This window comes from Hyaena hyaena, unplaced genomic scaffold (assembly GCF_003009895.1).
Source record: "Hyaena hyaena isolate Hyena2069 unplaced genomic scaffold, ASM300989v1 scaffold_743, whole genome shotgun sequence".
Taxonomy (NCBI): domain Eukaryota; kingdom Metazoa; phylum Chordata; class Mammalia; order Carnivora; family Hyaenidae; genus Hyaena; species Hyaena hyaena.
Window position 1 is genome coordinate 50,715 of NW_024081377.1, and position 21,518 is coordinate 72,232.

A 21,518-nucleotide genomic window follows, 5' to 3' on the forward strand; every position below is an offset into this window, starting at 1 on the left:
AGTAGTATGGGACCTTTGCTGCTCAGGTGTGTGGCAATAATAGCAACAGCTGCTGCACCTGGGAGCTAGTTTGGCTATCAGGTTCCACCCCAGGGCTACTGAATCTGATTTTGCAATTTTATAAAATTCCAAGGTAATTCCTACCTAGTGATTTAGATCAATAGTTCTCAACCATGACTGCAGGACAGAATCACATATGAACTTTGAAAAAAAAAAAAAAACATATGCCTGTGCCCTATTCCAAATAAATTCCATTAGAATCTCTGGTCGATGATGTCCAAATACTGGGATATTATAAAAGTTCCCAGAGCCTTCTAAAAAAAGTAGCCAGAGTTACAGTCATTGATACAAAGGGTCTCAAAGATTCCTTTCCCCTTGAATGTCTTAGGTTAGTCACAAATGCCTGTGAGTTCCCTCTGGATTCCCATTACTAAGCCTCCATTTTTCTCTTAGAATTTTTAAATTGTTTATCACATTTCCCTTCTTCCAACCTCAGAAAATCAAAATCTGAAGTCCTGATCAATTTGGTTACTGTCTGAATCTAGCTTCTAGAAATTGCAGCTTTCTGTCCTCTCTTCTCAAGGGACGATGGACAATGTGAAACTAATAAATGGCCATAGAGAGCTTAGCTTCCAGGTATAAAATCAATACTTATATTCACTCCTTTCAAAATGCTGTTTCAGTTTGGTTAGAAGGATTTTTAGTTTCAACATAGTTTTAGGGGGTCAGTCAGTGAGGTTTGGCTCCAGGACAAATCATTCAATCATTTGTTCCTTCCCAGTGCTTTGAGACATAGGACCAAAGTAAGGAATGAAAGCATATAAAGAGCTATAGTGGCATCTAATTCTCAGGCCATTGATTCTTGCCCAAGCAAACAAGTACAGAAGATAATTTTTTTAAAAGTCCATCACTTCTTTCTATATAAGGTAAGATCATATAGATTGAATAATAAAGACCCAAATAAGATGAAATATTATTTAATCACAAAAAGCACATGTATTAGATAGCAATTTAAAATATGCCTGGTGAATAAGTATTTCTCCACATGTTCTAGAGACCTTTTATTGACTAAAACAAATCCATGAAATATGGCAAAATGACATGATAGTTTAATATTTAAAAATCACTTAATTAAAACTTAAGTTTTCTAAAACTATCATTTAAGAAAGAAGTTTATCTGTATGAATATTCCTTGTATGCTAAAGCCCATGTGAAACAAATATATATTTAAAACTTACAGGGGTGCCTGGGTGACTCAGTCGGTTAAGGATTGACTTCAGCTCAGGTCATGATCCTACCACCATTTGTGGGTTCGAGCCCCACTTTGGGCTCTGTGCTGACAGCTGGCTCAGAGCCTGGAACCTATTTCAGATTATCTACTTCCCCCTCTCTCTGACCCATCCCTGCTCGCACTGTCTCTGCCTCTATCTCTCTCAGAAATAAATAAAAGATTAAAAAAATAAAAAAAAATAAAAAACTACAGCTAGGAATATTTAATCGCTGTCAAGGTGAAAGGACAAAAAAATTTCCTCGTATAAGTGGGAAGTTTGTCAAACTGTTACTGATAGTTGGAATTTGGAAGTTTCATCATTATAATTATTTTACTTACAAAATAATAATATTACTTTTTACTGAAGAAAGAATGCAGAAGGACTACTATACAGGAAAGAATCAACCACAGGTCAAGGGCATGTGGTAACCTATTCAGACATTTAGTGACTACAAGTAACTATGTATTTGCATGCAGATGTTTCCCACACTGAAGCTGATGTTACTGTCAGTTGGTTTTATGTGTGGGTGACCAAACCCTGGGCCTGAAATGATGAAAGCAAAATGTGCAAGAACAGCCATTGCATCTTCACATGGAATACTGCATTATTGTGTTTCATATAATCTCTTTTAAAGATGATATCTATAGGTATGCTCAGATTATTTCCACTTTAAAGAAGTGGTAGTTCATACCTCATTAGACCTTAGGTGGGCTGAAAAAACACTTGGTTACCAGCTTTATTATATAGTTTGTTTCTTTCATTTCCCCCACCTCCCCAGGGATAATTGCTTCCATTGGCTTCAAAGGTTTCTCATAATTAGGTATCCACACACAGACATCCTATAGGCCATCATTTCCTTAATGTATTTAATTTTTTCCCTATTTTACAATTGCTTTGACCATAAGAAAAAGAGACCTGTAAATCATTTGCAAACTATTTTTGAAATACTTTGGATATAATTTTGAGCTAGAATACTTAATATCCTGTTTTCAAATTCTGACAATAGTGATGCTATCATTTTTCTGACTACACATGCCTAAAAGGATGAAGTCACAACTCAGTTTAAGAGTTATACTGGTCTTCTAGCAACATACATTTCTTAACTACAAAGTCTTGAAATTATATCAGTGTAAGTTAACAGTTCAGGTGAAAGGATGCAAATTTGATTTTAGAGCTAATGGACAATTGAATTCACTTTATGGATACTTGTGAAGTTCAACAGGTATCCACTAGAAAAAATTTATAGTCTTCCAAAAACACACAATGGGGTTATTTCTAACAATGGGCAAGTTCTATCAGGCCCAATCCTTTTCAGAGTAAGAAGTAGTATTTGCCTTTTAACTATAATAGAGGAGAAAAAAACCTCATAAACAATTGTATTTATAACAGAAATTAAGTATTAGTTTGTGGAATAAACTGTCATTATGTAACACATATTTGAAAATGTGTCTTTCTGAAAATCAAGATTACTAAATATCTGAAGTATGAAAGATATTTATAAGAAAGAGGCTTTATATCATTGACGGGGTGTGAAATTTCAAGTGTTTTGATATGATCATGATTTAATTATTGTAACCCTTTAAAGATCATGTCAAAGCTTCAGTTATTTCCATCTGTGGGTTCTGCTCTTAAATAGTTTGTTGATTAATTAAACATTTTGACTACATGGGTTTTTGCCCATAGATGTTAAATGGTATTGTTTGTGTAATTTTCAAGGGTACTGATAGAAATGTTAGAATCACAGAATCATTGGCGGAGTTCAGCTGTGCCATCGTGTGATGACAGGTTCTGTGACAGCAGAGCTTAGGGAAAATACTTCTCAGTATGGCCTTCCCCAATTAAAATACAAAATCCTGTTATCTGTAATCCTTGCTCTTGCTCTGCTCATCTGTTAATTTTTCTTTCTGCTATATCAACAGCAGCCTAGTGGCCTTATTCACTAGGTACTTTGGCCTCATGAGACAATAAGCTCATCAAACTTCTCAAACTTGAAAACCCATCCAGTTATCAGCAACCCAATGACTGTCACAAACAGTCTATGCTGTGAATCACCACAAAGAAATGAAAAAGGTCCAAGTGACAAGTGCCTCAAAGATGTTTTCTGCTTCATGCTTAATTACCCCAGATGATAAGGCTTCAAGGCATAAACAAGTGAACCTTTTCACCAGAACATATTGTTGACAACCCAGGAAAACACTATGTTGCAATAAGCTTTAGAGATAATTCCTTGCCCTTTGTTAATGCGGTTTTGAATTATAAACATTAGAATTCAACCCTTCCAAATATGATGAAAAGGCCATAATTCCTAGAGCAAAATTAAAATTAGAATTTTTATGGTTGTTTCTGTAATTAGGAGTTCCTAGAAGAAATAAAAACATATTGATATGTTTCAAACTCTAAATCCTTCTGTGATTGTATAAACCATACATAGATTTTATCATGTACTACTTCTCATAGAACGTATTTGCAGATTGTAAAGTACAATTAAAACTAGATGGATTCTCTCTGTAAGTGAGCCTTCTGTGAGCACAATCCTATACCTAAATGGGAACATTTCGAGTGACCTGATGAAAGTATACTGTTGCTGATGTTTCCTTGTCTCTCCCATTTCATATTCCTTGCCAAATAGTAAAGAAATCCAAAATGAACAAAAACCAACTTCCCCCCAAGCCCCACAAAAAAAGAAAAACAACAAAAAAAGCAGGGCCAAAAAATTATAGAAAGGAAGGTAAACATAATTGAAAATTCAGGAAACTTTATGCAAATAGAGAAAACCTATTTTATTGAAAGCCATAAAAATGGGTAGAGGGTTACTCTTGTCTATATATTCTTTTAATATTATCTGTTTTATAGGTTTTTTAAAAATATAAATACATATAAGACTTTGCATTTTTCCAGTGTGTTTTAAGTTATAAATGGCATACAGAAATAGTGGTTTTTGTAAATACAGGAACATTTAGAATTTTACCAGCTTTAAAAATGTGTAGATGTGTATTGTAGGTACAAATGCTATTTGCTGATGTTCATTTTTAAATGACCAATTTTAAATTAACCCCTTGAAATGGTTATGGAGAATTTGGATATTTAATTTCAAACTTTTCGTCTAATTTTATTTTTAAAAGTAGAATTTGGTATAGTTAGTAATCATGGTTGTACAAATATTTCAGAGAAAATATTTGTTTTGTTTAAATTTGAGTTATCCAACATACAGTGCAATATTGGTTTCAGGAGTATAATTCAGTAATTCATCACCCACATACAACATCCCATGCTCATCACAACAAGTGCCCTCCTTTAATACCCATCCCCATCACCCATCTAGCCTGTCTCCACCCACTTCCCTCCAACCACCCTGGAAAAAACAAAACAAGCAAAAAAATGTGTAAGTTATTAGATAATACTGAGACTTATGATTATACTTATTCTAAAATCGCTGTCTTCTTTATTAAGGTGTCTTTGGGCTTTTCGCTTAGGAGAAATCTTGTTAAAGGTAATTGGAATGTACCTTTAAGTAGAGAAGATGTTTAAAAATGTTAACAGCAACAACAATCCAGCTTCTCTTGAACCAACCACCAGACTTCAAAGTGGTCCCTTTTCCCTGAGGAACTTGAGGCCCATTACTTGTCATCTGATGTAACTGGGAACCATGTTTAGAATAGTTGACACAATCCAGTCACTAACATTCTATTTCAGAAGCTTCTAAATATAACATCTAAGAGATCTGACCAAAACTGAAAACCCTTTTTATATGTTTCTTCATAAGAAACATCATTTCACTTACTCTATGCAATTCAGACTTGAGGAATAGATCCAGGTCTTCAAAAAAAAATTAAAACTATATATAAATTATTTATCTGGGTTTATTTAAGTATTACGAACCATTGCCAGTGATTCTGTTCTTCTGATCATGAAGTAGACTGATTTATACTCTGCAACCCTCTTCTCTAGGTACATTATTCAGGTAAGATTCTAGTTCTATTCATAATGCCAAATATTTTTCCAAAGTGGTTGTACCACTTCTTATTGATGAACATATCAACATTTAGTATTGTTACACTTTTATTTTTGTCAGCATGTGATGATATTTGCTAAGGAAGAGTAGTGTCTTTGATGGTATTTGATCATTTCTTTGCTAAAGAAGGTTAGGGTCTTTTTTATGTTTCTTGGTCACTTAATTTTCCCTTCTATAAATGCATCTTTAGGACTTTTGCCATTTGCATTTCTATTTCTTTCATCCTACATTTATTTGTAGGAGAACTTTATATGTTATATTGGCCAATCCTTGGTTCCATATGTTGGGATATCATTCCTAGTTGTCTTTGAGTTAATTTTTAATGAACAGGGTTCTCAACTTTGATAGAGTCTAATTTACCAAAATTTTCTCTGTGATTTTTAAAATGTTTTATTTAAAACATTCCTCTATAGATGTATAGTCTTTTTATTTATTTATAGTCTCTTAACTTTTCCTTCAAGACTTTTAAAGTTTTACTTTTAATACTTTTTTCTCTTGGACATAAATCTATAATCCATCTGAAATTGACATGAATGTGTGAATTGACATACTCTTCTGTTGATGGAAAACAATATACACTTTTGTCACATACCAACTTTTTGTTTGTATTTTATTTCCAATCTCTTTTCTCCTATTGGTCAATATTATATGAGTTATTAATAACACCATATTTTAGTGAAATGAGTTTGTAATAGGTCTTGACATATGGTATCATTCTTGTTTTTATTTTTTAAGAGTCTTGATTATTTTTAGAAATTTGCTCTTTCATCTATTTAAAGACTGTGACTAGAATAACAGACCAGGTTTTGGAAAATTTTTATACATACTTTTACTGTTTGTAAAGATGGACTAGACCTAGATCTTCCAAAATGTATTTAGGTATTTTATAATTCTCTATAAAGTTTATAATATTTTACATCATTTTAAGGTTTACTACTTGGAATCTTACTTTTTTCATGCTAATGTAAATCAATATGATTGAACCCCGAGGGCATTAAGTTAAGTGAGATAAGTCAGGTGGACAAAGATACATACTGTAAGATATCATTTATATGTGGAATTTTAGAAAGCTGAATTTGTAAAAAGAGTAAAACTGTTCTTATCAGGACCTGGGTGTGAAGGAATTAGGGAGATGCTGTTTAAGGATACAAACTTGGAACTGACAGATAAATAAGTGCTGGAAATATATTGCACAGCATAGTGATTATAGTCAGTAAGACTGTATCATAAACTTCAAAGTTGCTAAGAGGCTATATATTAATTGTTCTCCCTACAAAGAAATAATATTTATATATGACATGATAGAGGTGTTAGATAACACCTTTGATGGTAATCATATTGTAATATATAAATGTATAAAATCAGCACATTGTATACCTTAAACATACCTAATGTTAATATGTCAATTCTATCTCAAAAAAGATAAGAAAAATAATGTAAATGGACTGTTTTTAATGAGTTGATAGACACTCTAAGAGTTGAGTAAAAGCGACATCATATGAATTATATTTTAAAGAGCTAACTCTAACTGTCCTATGAATAGACAAATGTGGGAATGTGACAAAGGTCGATTTAGGAGAACCCTTTAGGAGGCTATTGTTGTGCTCCAGAAAAAGATGATGATGACTTGAATGGGATTGTAGGAATGGATGTAGAGAAGAATAGTAAGACTCTGGACATATTTTGAAGTGAGCAACAAGATATGATGACTGATTAGATATGGACTGTACAGAAAGAGAAAAATCATGGTAGACTCGAAGTTTTTCGATTGAGAAATGGAAAAGGTGAAGTTGTGTTTCTACGAAATGAAGAAACCTGCAAAAGGAATAGGTTTCAGTGGTGGGAATATACAGAGATCAATTTTGGAAATATAAGTCTGAGCTCCTGCTTAAACATTCAAGTTGACATGTTGAGTAGGCAGTTGGTTATAAGAGTCTGGAGTTAAGGGCAGAGCATGGGTTAGAGATAATAATTTGGAGGTCATACAGATAACAGTATTTTCCCAAGTCCTGCGACTAGTTGTTATGACAAAGGAATTTAGTATAATTAAAAAAAAAAGAGAGAGCTCTAAGGACTGAGACCTACTGCACATCAATATTTAGAGATGTGGTCATGAAGAGCAACATACAAACAAGATTGGTAGAGATCACCCAGAGATGTATTAGGAAAAATAATTAAGGATGGTGTCCTCATCCTGGAAACAAGATGAAAAAATAAAGAAGTATTTTAAGTATAAATGTTTAAGTGACTCCCAATAGGTCAAGTAAGATGAGGATTTTATCATTTTACTCAGCAACACGGAATCATTGATGACATTGACAAGAGAATTTTAGGGGAGTGGTAGTAAAGACAGTATGATTCCAGAGCATTCAAAAGCAAATCAAAGGAGAAAGATTGTATTTAGCTTCATGTAACACTTTTCAAATGGCCTTTTGAAAGATAGAACAATGTGTGAAGCAGAGATAAAGCCTTAGCCCACTCAGTAGCTCTTCACAGATATTTGAGTGAACCAAGCCAAGACCAATCAGATTTGCCAAACTGATCCCAGTTCAAACTGCATTATCAGTTAAAATGAGGAGGAGGAGGATATGGATCAACAAACACAGGATAATATGAAAAAAGAAGCCCCCAGGGGAAAAAAAAGTGCTCTTAGATGTTAAAACTAATACTAGAAATATATTCAAAGAAGAGCTAGAATATAGAAGTGTAGAAAATGTCTCAGCAAGTAGAAGAAAATAGGCAATGATATAGAAAAAAATAGATTTAAGATGAAAAAATAAAAGGATTAAACCAAGAAGTTCAATTCTAATGTGAATACAAATTTTGGATAAAAAGAAAACAGAAACTTGTAGCAATTTATCAAAGACAGAATTTAAAAACAGGTACTGAGAACTAAAGGGCATGTGTTTCCTGTATTAAAAGGTGTTCCAGAAAAAAATAAATAAATAAAAGCACATCATGATCCAACTATAGGACACCAGATATAAAGAAAAGGTCCTATATTCATTTTTTAGGGCTGCTGTAACAATGTACCACAAACTGAGTGACTTAAAAAATGTATTGAGTGCATTTGTGATGAGCACCTGGTGTTGTATGTAAGTGTTGAATCACTAAATTGTACACCTGAAACTCATAGTACACTGTATGTTAACTAACTAGAATCTAACTAAAACCAAAACACACACAAGGAAAGAAAAAATAAAAACCAATGTATTGTCTCGTCTCTCAGTTTGGGAGGCTAGAAGTAGGAGACAAGGGGTTAGAGCTGGTTCCTTCTGAGGGCTGTGCAGGAAGGCTCTCTTCCAGGCCTCCCCCCTTGGCTTATACATGACTGTCTTTCTATGTCTCTTCACATCATCTGCCCTCTGTGTGTTTGTCTCAGAGTCCTAATTTTCCCTTTTTATAAGGACAGCTGTCATACTTGATTAGATCCAACCCCGGTGACTTCATCTTAACCTAAGTAATTATGTCTATAAAAACCCTATTTCTATATAAGGCTGTGTGTGTGTGTGTGTGTGTGTGTGTGTGTGTGTGTGTGTGTGTGTGTGTGTGTATTCATTCATTCTGGGGTGGTGGGTGAGATTACTTCATATATGAATTTTCCAGTCTTTGGCAATTCCAAATGAAAACTGACCCCTGAGTGAAATCACCCCTGAATAAAACTTAAGAAATAAGTCTCCAGTGACAAAACCCTACACATTATCTTGTAGATGTCAATGTATATGTATGATATATGTTTATACAGTGCTATATACCCTAGCAGCAATTTATAATGCATTCCAGTTTATGGGACAGGAAATGGAAAGTAATAGGGCAATTATTATCTTCAGAAGAAACAAAAAAAATATAAAAGAGGAGTAATCATAGTATACCACCCTGTCTCACTGTGACTATTACATACCTAGTCAAAACAATGTAAGCGCTACTCATTGATTTAGGCAGAAATTATGATATACTACATTGGGAAGCTACAGGGACCATCTATGTGAGTCTGTGTGTTTGTGTGTCTGTCTGCTGGGTGTGAGTGCTCTGTAAAAGGGGAAAATTCTGATCTTCCAATTAAAATGTCTAAAATTGGGGCGCCTGGGTGGCTTAGTCGGTTGAGCGTCCGACTTTCGCTTAGGTCATGATCTCGCGGTTCGTGGGTTCGAGCCCCGCGTCGGGCTTTGTGCTGACTGCCAGCTCAGAGCCTGGAGCCTGTTTCAGTCTGTGACTCCCTCTCTCTCTGACCCTCCCCTGCTCACGGTGTCTTTCTCTCTCCTAGAAATAAATAAAAAACATTAAAAAAAAATAAAAAAATAAAAATGTCTAAAATTGAAAATTAAAAGAATAGCATAAGAATATTAACTGAGGAAACAGCTAATGGTGTATTAGGGGTTGCTGCTCTGGAGTAATATTAATGGGGTAGGAAGAGAGGAGTACAAGATAGCTGTGTTTTGTTCTAAACTCTGTAATACTATTTGCCTTTTAAAAAATCTTTATATACTTTTGATAAAAATGAAATGTAATTGAAAATGGAATCAGTTTTGACTCATTTTCCTAAAATGAGCCCTATCAGTTTTATATTATACTTTTTTAGATTATTATTAAAATTGATTTACATTTTATTTTTGCATACTAGGATTACACTTTCAAGGTGAAGGAGTGATCAAATGAAACTAATTATTCCTCTGAAGAAAACCTAAATCCTTGATAAACCAAACGAGAATTGAGATAGAGCAGCCTGTTTGAATATCATTGCTTAGAGCCAGTACTTTTTTAAAGGAAAAAAGTAAAGTAGGATTTAAACATTTATGAAATCGAGTTTTCTTTACTGTTTTGAAAAAAGAAATTATTAAAATTTTACTACCTTTTTAGAATTGATTTTTCCTTCCCTTCTGCACTAGGTAGGAAACAAATTAGTTTTACATTAATAAATCAGAATACATGAAAAACTAATTGCTCACAAAATACAATTGCATCAAAAATACAGAAATAAAACAGAATTTTGGAGTTTAGTTTTCTAAGTTTGAATTTATTATATATAATAAAATAAAGATTAAAAATACATGCATTGGTGTTCCTGAAAGACACCATACATTCATTCAGGTTTTGTTATGAAGAAGCATTGCTTTTACTCTTGCATCTACATTTCACAAAGGAGGTATCACAGGAAAAAAGCTTGCCTCACAGGCAAGGTTGAAAGCTCAGTTTCATTTTATTTCTTATCTTAATAGCAGACTGCTGCAACAGACTGAAAAATATATGCTTCAGGAAGATTGAACTTGCTGCCTTTTGCAGGGTTGTTCATCTTTCCTAAAGGACAGTTATCAACTAAGCAAAAAAGGAGGAAATAGCTATTCTGCATGGCTTGTGATATTATAAATCTATGACTATGTCGCTAAAAAAAAATCCGAGCATGAGAACTAAGCCTTTAAAAATTAAGAGAGAGGTGACAGGATGTTGTTCTTGTGGGGAACATAGTTTCAGAGGTAAAATATACCATGGTAGGCTTCCTTCAAAATGGCTCCTCCCAATCCTTACCTCTTGGTATTTAGGCTTTTGAGAAATCCCCTCTCCTTGATTGTGCACTGGGCTTGACTTGATTTTAAAGCATAGAATATGGCAAAAGTAGTTTGTAAGAAGCCTTTGACTCCTCTCTTGGTGTTCTCTTTTACTCTTGCTTGAATTGCTCAGTCCAAAAGAAACCAGTGGCCATATTTGAAGGCAGCTCTGGGAAGTCTCATGTGAGTGAGCTTGGAGGAAGATCTTCTGAGACCTGCCAATAGCCACACATGTGAGCTTGTAACAGTTTCTTCTCTAGTCAGTCTCTGACATGTTTACAGTACCACTTAGCACCTTTATTGCAGACTCTTGAAAACCTCTAATCAGAAACACCCAGCTAAGTCACTCCCTAGTTCCTAACCTATTGAAGGTATGAGAGTTATGTTTTTTGTTTTGTTTTGTTTTTTGCTACTAAGTTTGGGATAGCCTGATATGGAGCAATAAGTAACTAATACAGAGACTATAATTTAAACCCCTCTTAAACCTGAAACTTAATTGATGTAAGTCTCAGATTCTGTATTGTTAAAATGGGCTGACACTGTATGTATTTTGCATGGTTGTTGTGCAGATTTAATGGAATAAATCATACTAATAACTTAGCATATATGACTGCATGTATGGAGTACCCCTCCCACAAAGAGCTCGTTTTTATTATCCATATAATTTTTGTAAAAAATGGGAATCATTTAGAGTATTCTTCTACTCTTAGACTCAATATATATCATCTTCTCTAAAGGCCAGTAAGCTATAATCCAACATATATTTTGCTTTTAATATTTATTAGGCAAATCAATGTAAATCCTCTCTGCCTTTCCATAGCCATTTGCTACTATCCTTGGCCTCAGACTCAATCCTATCCAACTACTGAGCCAATTCTGATCAAAACAGGCTGTACATAATATTAACAGTTTCAGTCTGCAACTAACTAGGTTTATAATCAACACTGAAGTCCTGGGGCATCTGGGTGGTTCAGTTGGTTGAGCATTCGACTTTGGCTCAGGTCATGATCTCACAGATCGTTGGTTCAAACCCTGCATTGGCCTCTGTGCTAAAAGCTAGCTCAGAGCCTGGACCCTGCTTCAGATTCTGTGTCTCCCTCTCTCTCTGACCCTCCCCTGCTCATGCTGTCTCTCTCTCTCAGAAATTAAAAAAAAAAAACATTAAAAAAATTTTTTTTTAAAAAGTGAACACTGAAGTCCTGATCCCTGGACAGGATTAAGTTTGTGTTTAGAGAAGTAATAGTTTTCTTAAATTATTTTTTAAAGTTGATTTATTTTGAAAGAGTATGAGGGTATGCAAGAGGGGGGAGGGGCAGAGAGAATGGAGAGAGAGAATCACACAGGCTCCACGCTGCCAGCAGAGAGCCTGACATAAGGCTCGAACTCACGAACTGTGAGATCATGACTTGAGCGGAAAGAGTCGGACAATTAACCAGCTGAGCATCCCAGGTGTAATAACTTTTTAAACTGCATAATTTTCCTTATCATTTTTGTCTGTTTTTCCCCTGGGCTATGACATCCTGCTTTGTGCAACATGCCAAGATAGCAGACCTGGTGGCTGTACATCTAAGTTTGAGCCCCTAGACTAGCCATGCTTTCACCCTTGTTCCTGACACCATGATGATTCCTGAATTTCTCTTGTTCCTCATATGCTGATGAGCTCTGCATTGGTTCATGGGGGTTATGGTAGCAACTGGTTAGACAGAATTTTGATAACTCCATGATGGGGATGAGCTTTTATTCTTTCCTCTGTTACCATTTCCTCAGAATAATCAATAATTTCAGATCTATTGATGTCCCTTTCTCTCTTCTTCCTCCATATATCCTATTAATCAACACTATTGTCATTAAACCTTAATTCTTTTTCATAAGATTGAAAATGTTACACCTTTACAGAAGTGGTAATTTACAAAAGTTTTATATGGAGGACAGCATGCAGAAAAAAAACATTGTCTAGCAATTAGGATAAAGTATACCTTACTGGTAAATGTGAATTTATGTCTCCAAAGGTTGATTTCCTTAAAGCACCTTTTATTTCACATACACGCACGCACACACACACACATACACAGATGTACTCAGTACAACCAGTTTCTGACATCCTGAGTTCAAAACTGTGCTTCCAAAAATGTTAATGACTATATATATATCTATATGTAATGATGTGGAATTGATATACACTGTTATCCTCTTCATAAAAAGCATCTTGACCTTTGGAAAATGAAAGATGTTTCCTTCCTAATTTAGCTAAGAATGAAAGGTTGGTTTTACAATTCTCCAAGAATAGTAGATCCAAGGCTATAAATTCAGAAGACTGAGAGACACAGTAATGGTGATGGATTGTTGCCAATATTAAGTAAAATATCAGAACAATTTTGTGATAAAAAATATTATACAAAATCACAATCATTCTGTTCACACTTTTAAGGAAGTTAATCATTCCTAGAATGATCAACTTCTATAGTACTAGATTAATTTGTTTAGATAAATATCTTCACTCAAGAGACCTAGCACATTTTAGGAATGATGTGTCAGAGTATGATAAAATCAGCAATTTGCACTGATAGATTCTACCCTCATCTCATTTTTTTTCAATAAGAATGGTGCCATAAATTACACATGGTGACAATGAGGTAGGATAAATTCTAATGTGTAAATCGTGGTGTAAATATCTCTGTTATAATGCCATGCCAGCAGATTTCACTTCCCCAATTTATAAGGTCTCTGAATAATATTATGATGAACCCTCACTCAAAAGTAAACTTGAAAGTCATTTTAACTACTAATGTTTAAACTGTTTATGAGTGATATGGAAAATTGCTTTGCTCTGAGCATTTAATGGATATTCATCTTCTCTTAAAGACATTTCCTTTTTTTCCCCATGCATTATTGTCACCTTTATGATTTTTTCAAAAAACATCACCCAGGAATTATGCTCAATAATAACTGCAGAGCATAATTATCTAAAAGTGCTTTTTCCCCTGAGATCCACAAACAGAGCTGAAGGAGAGAGAGTGAAGAAACACACCTGGAAGCAGGCAGAGTTTTGCACCTACATCCTATAGTAATCAAGAGTTTGCTTAAGTATTATCATTTAAATACTTCTAACTCTTAAAATCAGTTATACAGACATAATAAACAGCATAGCTTTTCCAAATCCAAGAGCAAGAAGTGTTTTGTGGTCAAAATATTTAGGAAATGCTATATACAATATTCCCTTGTTAGAGTTCATACTTCATATTCCCATATTAAAGTCTGGGAAGGACCTTATTTAAGAAACCCACTTAACTTCGTACATAGTGTTTTCTAAATTTAGTTAAGACCTCCCTCCTTTCTTTTTCAGTAGACACCCATAATTCTCTCAAAAATTTGTTCAGGGAAGACTAAAACTTGTGTGGTAGGAATTATGTTCATTTCACAGATAAAGAAGTTGAGTTAAAATAATAATAGCTTCATCTAGAGATAGTTTGTAAGTTGTAACATTGCAATTTAAATATAGATCAACTGACGTACCATTCAGTTTTCTTTCTGTAACCCAAATTTGTCCTCCACAACTGACTCGAAGTATATGAAGTTTGCTTTATGCTTTTTTTCTTTTAAAATCCTAAATGTCAAGGTATTTCTGAAGAAAAACTAAATGCTGGGTTTAAATCCCAGTTAATGTTGCCACTGATTGCTGTGCAGCTCTGTGTGAACCTCAGGGGTCGCAGATGTCAAGATTAAAAAAGAATGCCAGATAAAGTGGTAGGACAGAATGCAGATGTTATCATGATCCTGTATTTCTGCTCTTCAAATCCAAACCGGGGTGGGGGAAAGACTGAGCTGGCATGACTGTGAGACAGTTTCTCATTTTGTAATACTATACTATTTGAAATGCTGCACACATTCAATTTTACTAATGAAATGGATTACAGTGAAAAGAACTCTAGGATTCATAGGACCTGGAATCCAGTAGCTCCATTGCCTACATTCTGTGCAGGTTCAAGTTGCTTATCGTCTTGGGATTTTCAGTTTCTGCTCTGTAGAATGGGTATAATACCAGACTTGTCCAGCTTTCTTCTTAGAATTGAGTAAACTTGTTGGCAAACTAGAAGTCTATTACAGAGAGTATGAGAAGTAGTAAACATTTAAAAACTCTTTGTTGGTGTGGATTAACAGGATTGACCACAATAACATGGATATAAATGTTACATCAGATATTTTACCATACAGGGTAAACATAACTAACATTATGGCATATACTGATTCATGACAAGTCAATATAATGACTTCCTACTGAAAAATATTGATCCACATCATCTTTAGTATTAGTCACTGGTTATAGAGAAGATGCAACACTTTATCTTTACATGTAAGCAAAGTGACATAAAAAAGAGTCTCTCCTGGTTAGCACTAAACAGCAAATAATTGACAAAGCTATGGCTGGGTATCAGGTTTATTGAATGACAGTCAAATTTCTTTTTTTATACACCATGTGCTCCATATAATTTATTTCTTTTTTTTACATTTTTTAATGTTTTATTTATTTCTGAGAGAGACAGAGAGACAGCATGAATAGGGGAGGTTCAGAGAGAGAGGGAGACACAGAAGTTGAAACAGGCTCCAGGCTCTGAGCTAGCTGTCAGCACGGAGCCTGATGGGGGGCTCAAACCCACGAACTGTGAGATCACGACCTGGGCTGAAGTCAGATACTTAACTGACTGAGCCACCCAGACACACCACCATACAACTGATTTCTAATTGGTAGCATTTAAAAAGAGTTTCATTTTATTTGGCATATCTACATCAATTTGTGTTCCTGATATTTCAAAGTAGGCAAAGAAAGATGGTATAAATTGCAACGTTTCTTGGTCAATATCGTTTGAGCAGGACCGGGGGCTTTCTGGCCATTTGTAAGGTGACATGTTTATTTTATCTGTGAACTCATAGATAAATAGAAACTAATATGTGGCAGGATATATCTTTTCTCAAGAGATAATTTATACAAAAGATGAGCAAATAGGAGGATTATTCCTCAGTTTTATAAGGGATACCCTCCATATTTGTAATAAAAAATCAGGGCGTGCTGGTTGAGAACAGAGAAAAATCTCATAGAACCCGTAAATGAGAAATAAATCATTGTTTGTCATCACTGTCAATCATTTTTGTCTATAAAAAGGAGAAAAATTGTCTGCCCTAAATAGAAAAGCAATGATCTGATTTTCCCTGTAGATAAGCATCTTTTGGGTTTCTCTGCTAAGATTAAAGTAGGGTCAAACTGAATATTTTCTGAAAGTCATAGACACATCTAGGAACAAACTCTTATGGACAAGGATCTATATAGGCAATATATAATATCTGCTTCTAATTAAAGAATAACAAAGGTTTGCTAAAAAATGTTTTCTAATTTATGTCTATTTCTCAGAGTTCATACATCTCTTCATTTCACAAATATTTATTGATACCCATTATGTTCCAGGCATCCCTCTAGTATCTGTGAGCACATCAGAGAATAAGATATAAATCCTTTTCCCTCAGCACTCACATTCTACTAAATATTTCATTCTGTGACTTATCAAAAGAACCAATTAATTGGTTTATGAATAATTAAGTAGATGAGTTTTCTCTAATCTTTTATTTTAAAATTCCTCTAAAATAATGGCTTTGTATAAACATTTGAAGTAACTGCTGTATTCCCCTCTTAACTTGAATTATAACCTGTGGTTGTGGCAGATCCACTAAAACATTGTTACACATATAGAGATTGACCATATACACAATCCTACTTACATACCAAGAAATAACCCAGGTGCAGAGTTATACCTTTATCTACTTCACTATCTGCATCTCCATCTATATTTATATCTAGATAGATAGACAGATACAGGTTAGATATAGAAATAAGGAAAGGTAGAAGTATAGGTATATAGATGGAGAAAGTATAGGTATATAGATGGAGATATCAATGACTTTGCCAGAAAGGATAATAAAAGTACTAACATAATGTATTTTATTCAATCAAACTTTATCTGTCCCCCAATATATACAAGGCATTAGTCAAAGCATTGTGAGGGTTTAGTTAAACAAAACTATTCTGACCTTAAGAAATATAAAGTCTTGGGGCACCTGGGTAGCTCACTCAGTTATGCAGCCGACTTTGGCTAAGGTCACCATCTCACAGTATGTGAGTCAGAGCCCCATGATGGGCTCTGTGCTGACAGCTCAGAACTTGTAGCCTGCTTCAGGATTCTGTGACTCTCTTTTTGCTCCTCTCTGGCTTCCACTTTGTCTTGCTATCTCTCTCAAAAATAAATAAGCATTAAAAATAACAAACTGAGAGCTGAGGGGGTGGGGGGGAAGGGAAGGGGGTGACGGGCATGGAGGAGGGCACTTGTGGGAATGAGCACTGGGTGTTATATGGAAACCAACTTGACAATAAACTATTTAAAAAATACATAGAAAATAAATATAAAGTCTAATAGATGAAATCAGGCTGTTATGCTAAATAAAGGGTGGGGACAAGGTATAATATATTAAATGCTATATAAATTCTATAGTTGAGATGAGCTTTGGGGATAAAGGGATTATTGATTCTAGTTAAAAGGACTGGGAAAAGCTTCATAATTGAACAGGCTATTTATTAAGCAGAAAATATCCAAACACTTCAATCTAACATAATTTTATTAGATCTTTACCAGAAGGATCTAAAGTCCTTGAAAGAACTTAGCTCTAATTAAATATATCCAAACCCAGTTTCAGAATTCTTTCACTGGGCCTTGATGTTGAAAGTGAATGCTCAATTGAAGGTAACTTTCAGTTCACCTTCTGAAGTCAGTACAAAAAGAAATGAGTTTTTCTATAATGGTTAATGACTTCTCTGTCTGCCTCTGAGACATTTAAAGGTTGTAGACAATCAGCAGTCCTACAGTTTTGTTTTTTAAATGAATCAGAATAATCTTGAATGGGGAAAAAAACACACCAGGTTAGTTTTAAGAGGATGTAGAGAAAGAGTATTACCCATCTCTACCTGAAAAAAAAAAAAGTTTTTTCCTAGCGAGTTATGAAGGAAGAGAGTGTGAGTGCTTATCTTTTTCCTCTCCTGAATGGAGTGCTAACAAGCCAGTGATCCATTCATACGCACAGAACCATCAAGCCAATTGTTCATGGTTTTACTTTTCTGGATACAAGTGAAAATAATATACACATACTGAGTTATTACTACACTCACCATTTTTTTTTTCTAGAGCATATAGACTTTTTTTCACCTTTTCACGTCTGATGTTTTCACAGGATTAGGCTGAAGTTTTATGCATTTTTGGTAAGAATGTCACAGAAAAGAAGTTTCCTTCTCTGTGTATTGTATCGGGTACAAAATCCTAGATATCATATGTGGTGATGTTAACTTTGATCACTTGTGTTGATGTGGTGTGTACCAGGTTTATACAGTGTAAACTTACTGTTATTTCACTCTGCATTGGTAAGTATCTTGGGGAAGTTAATCTTACATGTTATAATTGTTTTGTTTTTGTTTTATTGTGTCCTCTTTTTTTTAGTTTCAAGATTTATTTAAATTACAGTTAGTTTGGGGCGCCTGGGTGGCTTAGTCGGTTAAGCATCCGACTTTCGCTTAGGTCATGATCTCGCGGTTCGTGGGTTCGAGCCCCGCGTCGGGCTTTGTGCTGACTGCCAGCTCAGAGCCTGGAGCCTGTTTCAGTCTGTGACTCCCTCTCTCTCTGACCCTCCCCTGCTCACACTGTCTCTCTCTCTCCTAGAAATAAATAAAACATTAAAAAAAAATTAAAAAAAAATAATAAATTACAGTTAGTTAACATAGAGAGTGTAATATTAGTTTCCAGTGTAGAATTTAGTGAGTAATCACTTACATACAACACCAAGTGCTCATCCCAACTAGTGCCCTCTTTAATACCCATCACCCATTTAACTTATCTCTCGCACCCACCTCGTCTCCAGCAACCCTTGGATTGTTCCCTATAGTTAAGAATCTGTGTTTTGCCTCTAACTTTCCCCCCTTGTGTTCATTTGTTTTATTTCTTTTTTCTTTTAGTAATTTATTATCAAGTTGGTTTCCAGATAACACCCAGTGCTCATCCCCACAAGTGCCCTCCTCCATGCTCATCATTCCCTTCCCCTCTCCCCCACTCCCATCAGCCCTCAGGTTGTTCTCAGCATTCAAAAGTCTCTCATGGGGGTGCCTGGGTGGCTTAGTCGGTTAAGCGTCTGACTTTCGCTTGGGTCATGATCTCATGGTTCGTGGGTTCGAGCCCCGCGTTGGGCTCTGTGCTGACTGCAAGCTCAGAGCCTGGGGCCTGTTTCAGTCTGTGACTCCCTCTCTCTCTCTGACCCTCCCCTGCTCACGCTGTCTCTCTCTCTCTCCTAAAAATAAATAAAACATTAAAAAAAAAAGTCTCTCATGGTTTGCCTCCCTCCCGCTCCCCCCCATTTCTCCCCTTCTTCTCCCCCACGGCCCTCCATTAAGTTCCTCCTATACATGCAAACATATGGTAGCTGTCCTTCTCCGTCTGACTTATTCTCCCAGCATAACCCTCTCAAGTTCCATCCATGTTGCTACACATGGCCAGATTTCATTCTTTCTCATTGCCATGTAGTATTCCATTGTATAGATGAACCACATCTTCTTGATCCATTTGTCCATTGATGGATACTTAGACTCTTTCCATGTTTTGGCTACTGTTAAGAGTGCTGCTATGAATATGGGGGTACATGTGCCCCTATGCATCAGCACTCCTGTATCACTTGTGTAAATTCCTAGCAGTGCTATTCCTGGCTCAGAGGGGAGTTTTATTGTGAAGTTTTTGAGGAATCTCCACACTGTTTTCAAGAGGGCCTGCAACAGTTTACACACCCACCAAGAGTGTAGGAGGGTGCCCGTTTCTCCACATCCTTACCAGCATTAAGAGTCCTCTGATTTGTTCATTTTAGCCACTCTGGTTGGCGTGAGGTGGTATCTAAGTGTGATTTTGATTTGTATTTCCCTGATGAGGACGGATGCTGAGCATCATTTCATGTGTCTGTTGGCCATCTGGATGTCCTCTTAGGAGAAGTGTCCATGTCTTCTACCCATTTTTTCACTGGGTTGTTTGTTTTTCAGGTGTGGAGTTTGGTGAGTTCCTTATAGATTTTGGATATTAACCCTTTCTCTGATATGTCATTTGCAACTATCTTTTCCCATTCCGTTGGTTGCCTATTAGTTTTATGGATTGTTTCCTTTGCCGTGTAGAAGCATTTAATCTTGATGAGGTCTAGTAGTTCATTTTTGCTCTTGATTCCCTTGCCTTTGGGGATGTGTCAAGTAAGAGACTGCTGTGGTTGAGGTCAAAGAGGTTGTTTCCTGCCTTCTCCTCTAGGGTTTTGATGGTTTCCTGTCTCACGTTCAGGTCCTTTAACTATTTTGAGTTTACTTTTGTGTATGCTGTGAGAAAGTGATCTAGTTTCATTCTTCTGCATGTTGCTGTCCAATTCTCCCAGCACCATCTGTTAAAGAGGCTGTCTTTTTTCCATTGGATAGTCTTTCCTGCTTTGTCAAAAATTAGTTAGCTGAATACTTTTGAGTCCAATTCTGAGTTCTCCATTCTATTCTATTGGTCTGTGTGTCTGTTTTTGTACCAATACCATAGTGTGTTGATGATGACAGCTTTGTAGTACAAGCTAAAGTCTGGTATGGTGATGCCTCCCTTTTTGGTTTGCTTCTTCAATATTACTTTGTCTGTTCAGGGTCTTTTGTGGTTGCATGCAAATTTTAGGATAGTTTGTTCTAGTTTTGAGAAGTATGCTAGTGCAATTTTGATTGGGATTGCATTGAATGTATAGATTGCTTTGATTGTAATGACATTTTAACTATATTTTTTTCTTCCAATCCACGAGCATGGAATGTTTTTCCATTTCTTTGTGTCTTCTTCAATTTCCTTCACAAGTTTTCTATAGTTTTCATCATACAGATCTCTTGTATCCTTGGTTAGGTTTATTCCTAGGTATTTTATGTTTTTTGTGCAATTGTGAATGGGATCAGTTTCTTGATTTCTCTTTCTGGTGCTTCATTTTTGGTGTATAAAAATGCAACCAATTTCTATACATTGATTTTGTACCCTGCAACTTGGCTGAATTCATGGATCAGTTCTAGTAGGCTTCTGGTGGAGTCTGTCAGGTGTTCTATGTAGGGTATCATGTCATCTGAAAAAAGTGAAATTTTGACTTCTTCTTAGCCAATTCTGATGCCTTTGATTTCCTTTTTTTGTCTGATGGCTGATGCTAGGACTTCAGCACTATGTTAAACAACAGTGGTGAGAGTGGACATCCCTGTCGTGTTCCTGATCTCAGGGGGAAAGCTCTCAGTTCTCCCCATTGAGGAGGATGATAGCTGAGGGCTTCTAGATGGCTTTTATGATGTTTAAATAAGTTCCTACTATCCCAACTTGCTAGAGGGTCTGTATAAAAAGGGATGCTGTATTTTGTCAAATGCTTTTTCTGCATCTATCAACAGGATCATATGATTTTTATCTTTTCTTTTGTTGATGTGATGTATCACATTGATTGACTTGCGAATATTGAACCAGCTCTATAACCCAGGAATGATTCCCACTTGATCTTGGTGGATAATTCTTTTTATGTGCTGTTGAATTCAATTTGCATGGATCTTGTTGAGGATTTTTGCATGTATATTCATCAAGGATATTG